This window comes from Calidris pugnax, unplaced genomic scaffold, assembly GCF_001431845.1.
Source record: "Calidris pugnax isolate Ruff unplaced genomic scaffold, ASM143184v1 scaffold224, whole genome shotgun sequence".
NCBI lineage: Eukaryota > Metazoa > Chordata > Aves > Charadriiformes > Scolopacidae > Calidris > Calidris pugnax.
Window position 1 is genome coordinate 297,852 of NW_015090952.1, and position 6,689 is coordinate 304,540.

The window sequence follows — 6,689 nt, forward strand, 5'->3', positions numbered from 1 at the left end:
TCTGGTGGATCTGGCTTAATATATGAGCAAAGGAGCTGCCTGAAGAGTAAAGAATTCTCTGCCTTGTAGAGAACTAGGGAAGGAAGGAGGAAAAAGCAAAAAAATAATTTAAAAATCCCCAAACCTTTGAATAGGATTCATGTGAGGGTAACCATGATAGAAATAAGGATGGGCAGCGAGTATAGCAGCTTGAAAAGAAGCTGTGCCGACTACAGGGAGAAGATCTACATCCTTCCCAGATGACTTTGCCTGGAAATGAAAGGAGAACTGGCCCGGTAGCTGACGGAGAGAATGAAGTAGGGAAATAGGGACAGTTTTATTTTGGAACAGATCTCTGTACTTCTTACGGTGTTAATTAAAATCAGTAATATTTTGGAATTCAACACGAAGCCTGGTTGTGCTTTTAGAATCATAGAATCATAGAATCATTGAGGTTGGAAGAGACCCTTGGGATCATCGAGTCCAACCATCTACCCTACTCTACAAAGTCCTCCCCTACACCATATCCCTCAGTACCACATCTAAACGTCCCTTAAACACAGCCAGGGACGGTGACTCCACCCCCTCCTTGGGCAGCCTGTTCCAATGCCCGACCACTCTTTCAGTGAAAAATTCCTTCCTAATTGTCCTGGGTCTGGCAGTGATGGGGTTAATTCTCCCCAGGACCTAGGAGGGACACAAGTATTCCATCCCATGTGAGCCATGCCCAAGGGGTAGCCGGAGCTAGCCGGGAAGTATTGTGAAGCTCTGAAAGTGGAAACCGAGGGGTCAGTTTTTCTGCTCTCTGTTTTGCCATCAGCCCAGAGGCGAGGAAGTTCCTCCTTGGACTGACTTGTAGGAATTTTACATTCTGAAAGTCCCAGCAGGACCCAGGATACGACTAGTGCCTGCCCTCTGCTCCCTTCCTGGATTCTAAGGAAAACCTCCTCCTGCTGCAGCGGCTTGGGAACGTCTAAGCAGAGCGTGTTGGAGAGAATGGCGTTTGATCAATCGTGTTTTCAAATGTTTATTTGGGAGAGCAAAAGAGAATGTGAAGTGCTAGGTCACGCTGACAAATCATCGGCTCGGGCCACACAGAAGAAAAGATGGTATCTTTCAGCTCCAGCTCCAGCCCACAAACGCAGCTGCGCTAACCTCCTGGGAAACACGGCTAATCTTGGGATAAGAGAGTGAGATCTCAAGGTCGTGGTCAAGGGTCTTCTTTTCTTGTGAGGGAATGGACTTCCAGAGGAGATCAAGCTAATCAAGGGCTGGCCTGCTCTCAGGATTTGCTGTGAGGCCCTGTTCTGCGGCAGAGCGCTACTGTCTTATCGCTGGACAATTGAAGAGATTATTTTCTGGCCTGAGTAAAAATAATTCTTTGTGTGGGGGGTGAAAGAAGGCTGCTGGGAGATCTAGAGAATTCATTGTACCTAAAGCAAGTGTTCTGACTGCTGCAGAAATCCACAACGTAGATGCACGTTGGCATTCATGTTATTTTATTTTTTGAGTAAAAGTCCATGGCAGAGATAACACTCAGTGACAACATTCTTGAGTTAAAAAATGAAAATAAATGCAGATAAGGAGAAAAGCTGCCCAATCTCCCGCTTTAAAATATGGAAGGTTTTAATTTGCACACGGGATTAAAATGAATCCTGGGAGTCTTTAGACTGGAGAAGAGAAGGCTGAGGGGAGACCTTATCAACGCCTACAAGTATCTCAAGGGAGGGTTGAAGGAGGAGGGAGCCAGACTCTTTTCAGTGGTTCCCAGTGAGAGGACGAGGGGCAACGGGCACAAGTTGGAACATAAGAGGTTCCACTCAAATATGAGGAGAAACTTCTTCATGGTGAGGGTGACAGAGACCTGGAACAGGCTGCCCAGGGAGGTTGTGGAGTCCCCTTCCTTGGAGATTTTCAAGACCCGCCTGGATGCCGTCCTGAGTAACATGCTCTAGCTCTGGGCAATCCTGCTTCAGCAGGGGAGTTGGATTAGATGATCTCTATCTTCCAACTCTAAAATTCAGTGAAATTCAGTGAAAGTTACATTACTTCATTAGGGTAGTGTGATAACACGGTGGGTTGACCTTAGCTAGCTGCAAGGTGCCCACCAGGCCACTTTATCATTCCCCTTCCTCAACAGGAGATAGCATGGAGTCCCTTCCCATGGGAGACACTCCTTCACAAACTTCTCCAACGTGGGTCCTTCCCATGGACTGCAGTTCTTCATGAACTGCTCCAGCGTGGGTCTTTTCCACAGGGTGCAGTCCTTCAGGAAGAGACTGGTCCAGCATGGGTCCCCCAGTGGGGTCACAGGTCCTGACAGAAAACCTGCTCCAGCACAAGCTCCTCTCCACGGGGCTGCAGGTCCTGCCAGCCCATGTGTGGGCTCTTCACGGGGTCCCAGCCTCCTTCAGGGCACCACAGGCTGTGGGGTGGATATCTGCTCCACCATGGACCTCCATGGGCTGCAGGGGACAACCTACATCACCATGGTCTTCCCCACAGGCTGCGGGGTGATCATCTGCTCCACCATGGACCTCCATGAGCTGCAGGGGACAACCTACATCGCTATGGTCTTCCCCACAGTCTGCGGGGTGATCATCTGCTCCACCATGGACCTCCATGAGCTGCAGGGGACAACCTACATCACTGTGGTCTTCCCCACAGGCTGCAGGGGAATTTCTGCTCCAGCACCTGAAGTACCTCCTCCCCCTCTTTCTTCACTGACCTTGGTGTCTCAATAGTAATGTCTCTCACATGTTCTCACTCTTCTCCCCTGGCTGTTGCTGTTGTGCAGCATTTTTTTACCCCTTCTTACCTATGCTGTCACAACATGCTACCACCAGGCTCATCTTGGGCAGTGGTGGGTCTGTCTTGGAGCCATCTGGAACAGGCTCTGACCGACATGGGGGCAGCTTCTGGCATCTTCTCACAGAAGCTACCCCTGTAGCCCTCCCAAAACCTTGCCAGAGAAACACAACAGAGATAACCCTAAAACGGGCCTTTGTGATATTTATACTATTTTTTCACAAAAATCAGGTTGGAAGGGGTACAAGACAAGTGTCTCGAACAACAAACGTCAGTTGAAGAACGAAACAAAGAACCTAACCTTTCTTCTCATCCCCACCCTGGCCCCTGGAGGGTGAGCTACCTGGCTTACTGTGAACTGAAGGATGGAATGGAGGCCAGCAAGGATTAGGTTGGCAGAACATGCTTGCCCTGAGGTATCCTTGATTTCTTTCTGTGACTGATTTGCCTTTACCAAAACTGGATGACGGCACGTTTTCAACAGTATGAATTCAGGATAAGAGACTAAGTAAATAAATTTAGTTAAATTGCTAAACTAAACCTCGAAACCCCTCTCTATTTGAGGACATGGAGTCTTCAAAGTGTGACCAGAAAATGTGTTGTTAGTTTATTTGATAAACATCAAATAAATCTCATCTCCAGACGCTAAATGTAGCACAGGGCAACAACGGCAAGCAGGGGAACCTCCATACTTATGGGGAACTCAGAGAAACAGATGCCTTGTCCCAGTGCCCCTCAGGACTGTCACAAAAGAGAACTGACACTCGTCATCCAGGCCTGAAACCCACCAGATGAGTCTGGAAAGACTCTGGAATGAGGTCTGCAGCAGCAACTGGAGCGGGATTGCAAGTCTTGGGGGATCATATGTCCAGGGTACAACAGTAGGGGAGATGGGGGATCCAGGGGTAGGTTGAGTATCTAAGCACAGCTACCAGAGGAATCCATATAATAAAAACCATTTTAAAAAAATAGCAAACATTTTTAAAAAGGGTAGAAAGGAGGACCCTGGCAACTACTGGCCTGCCAGCCTCACCTCTGTGCCTGGAAGATCATAGAACAGATCTTCCTAGAAGCTATCTAAGGGACAAGGAGGACAAGGAGGTGTTCAAGACAGCCAGTATGGCTTCACCCGGGGCAAGTCCTGCCTGACCAACCTAGTGGCCTTCTATGATGGAATGACTACCTCAGTGGACCAGGGAACAGCTATGGATGACATCTATCTGGACTTCTGTAAGGCCTTTGACAGATCTCCCACAACATCCTTCTTTCCAAATTGGTGAGATGTGGATTTGATGGGTGGACTGTTTGGTGGATGAGGAATTGGCTGGATGGCTGCATCTAGAGGCTAGTGGTCAACAGCTCAATGTCCAGATGGAGATCAGTGACGAGTGGTGTCCCTCAGGGATCTGTACTGGGACAAGTACTGTTCAAAATCTTCATCAGTGACACAGACAGTGGGACTGAGTGCACCCTCAGCAAATTTGCAGACGATTCCAAGCTGAGCGGTGCGGTTGACACACCTGAGGGACACCATGCCATTCAGAGTGACCTGGACAAGCTTGAGAGGTGGGCCCGTGTGAACCTCATGAAGTTCAACAAGGCCAAGTGCAAAGTCCTGCACCTGGATTGGGGCAACCTCTGGTATCAATACCAGGGAATGAAGGGACTGGGAGCAGCCCTGTCAAGAAGGACTTGGGGATGGTGGTTGATGAGAAGTCAATGTGTCAGAAGTCATCTCTCCTATGAGGAAAGGCTGAGGGAGTTGGGGTTGATCAGCCTGGAGAAGAGAAGGAGATGTTATTGGGGCCTTTCAATAATCAAAGGGCGCTTATGAGAAAGATGGGGACAGACTTTTTAATAGAGCCTGTAGTGACAGGACAAGGGGTAATGGTTTTAAACTAAAAGAAGGTAGATTTAGACTAGATATACAGAAGAATTTTTTTATGATGAAGGTGGTGATAGCGTGTATCTATCCTGCATTTGAAAAATTGAGGCTCCAATGCACATTAACTGGATCCCTTTGCTTTCCTCCCTGACCTCTGCAGGTAGATCATGGAATCATGGAATTGTCAGAGTTGGAAGGGACCTCTAGAGATCCTCTAGTCCAACTCCCCTGCTAAAGCAGGGTTGCCCAGAGCACATCACTCAGGACTGCATGAAGGTGGGTCTCGAAGATCTCCAGAGAAGGGGACTCCACGACCTCCCTGGGCAGCCTCTTCCAGGACTCTGCCACCCTCACCCGAAAGAAGTTTTTCTTCAGATTTGAGTGGAACTTCCCATGTTCCAGCTTGTGCCTGTTGCCCCTCCCTATCGCTGGAAACCACTGAAAAGATTCCAGCTCTACCCTCCTTCAACCCACCCTTTAGGTACTTGTAAACGTAGATAAGGTCTCCCCTCAGCCTTCTCCAGGCTCAAGAGTCCCAGCTCTTTGAGCCTTTCCTCGTAAGGGAGATGCTCCAATCCCTTAATCATCTTTGTTGCCCTACGCTGGACTCTCTCCAGCAGTTCCCTGTCTCTCTTGAACTGGGGAGCCCAGAACTGGATGCAGGATTCCAGTTGTGGCCTCCCCAGTGCAGAGCAGAGGGGGAGAATGATCTCCCTCAACCTACTGGCCACACTCTTCCCTACGCAGCCCAGGATTCCATCGGCCCTCTTGGCCCCAAGGGCCCATTGCTGGCTCAGGGACAGTTTGCTATCCACCAGGACTTCCACATCCTTCTCCTCAGTAGTGGAAGAGTTTAGATGATTGTTTAACTTGATCCCGGCACAGCAGCCATCATGTTTATGGCCCACCAATCTCCGCCGGGTCATTGGAGACTGGTTATACATTAACGAACGAGGATACGCGAGCAGTTAAACCATTTGGTTTCTGAACTGTCTGGGTGCTCAGAAGGCAGCAATAAGACTTTGGCTGGGGTCGCTCCAGACGGGGTTGTCGGCTGCCCCTCTCCCCTGTGCCAGCCCCAGGCCTGCTCCCTCAGCGCCCGGTTGAGGGAAGGCCGGGTTTCATGGAACGCCTACCCGCAGAGCGCACCCCACCGCCCTGCCTTTCGGCGTGATTTTTTTTTATTTTATTTACTTTACGTCAACACCACACAGCTTAAAGCACAGCAAGCCCGACCCAAACCTGCCCCTAGCCCGGCAGAACCGCCGAGGGACTGTGGCGAGGGAAGTGGGGGGGGGGCTGGATGTCGGACATGGCGGGAGCTGCTGGACCCGGCCTCGACGCCAAGTCACCCCCCGCGGAGGGGAGCGAGCAGGGACCCACCGCCGCCGCCCCTCCACCTGCCCCTGCCCACCTGCTACCGGGCAGCGAGCAAGGGAGGAGCGGGCAGCGGCGCCGCCAGCCGCAACCGGCCATTTAAGGCAGGGAAGGCAACGGCTGCCCCCGCGCTAATTCATTACCTCAGGCTCTGCGTGAGGCGGGGGGGGGGAAGCGGGAGCGGACAGCCCGCCCGGCCTATGGGGGCTGAGCCGGCGGAGGGGCGGGCAGGAGGCGCCCGGGCTTTGGCCAATGCCCGGGCAAAGAGGGCGGTACCTACCGGAGCCGCCGCGACGGCTTGAGACGGGGTTGCCGAGATAGCGCCGGAGCTGCGGGTGAGCGTCAGTTGGGCCGGCGCGGGGGAACCTGCCGCCCTTCTGAGGAGCCGGCGGTGAGTTTGGCCCCTCTGTGGGGGGGGGGGACGCGGGCGAGAGGAGCCCCTCAGCTTCGGGGGTGGGCCGTGGCGGGCTGTTTCGTGCTTTCACACACATCCTCCCCACCCTCGGTCTATTTAGCGCGCTGGCTGCCTAATTTCTGCCCGGTTAATGAAGAAGGGGGGTGTCGGGCGCGGCGGCGGAGCTGGAGGGTGCCGTTGTGGCGGTGCCAACGGCTGTCCCCCCTCCCGCCCCGCCGTTATGTA

The 6,689-nt window shown here is 52.0% G+C and overlaps 1 protein-coding gene across 1 annotated transcript in view; it reads left to right on the plus strand.

The window, feature by feature from the left end:
• Positions 1–6,358: 6,358 nt before the first annotated feature.
• The window catches only part of TPPP (tubulin polymerization promoting protein), a 79,092-nt gene continuing 78,761 nt past the window's right edge, over positions 6,359–6,689 (plus strand). The window contains exon 1 of the mRNA XM_014951990.1: positions 6,359–6,440. The gene's annotated coding sequence lies outside the window, so the exon portion shown is untranslated. The remainder of the gene's footprint in view (positions 6,441–6,689) is intronic.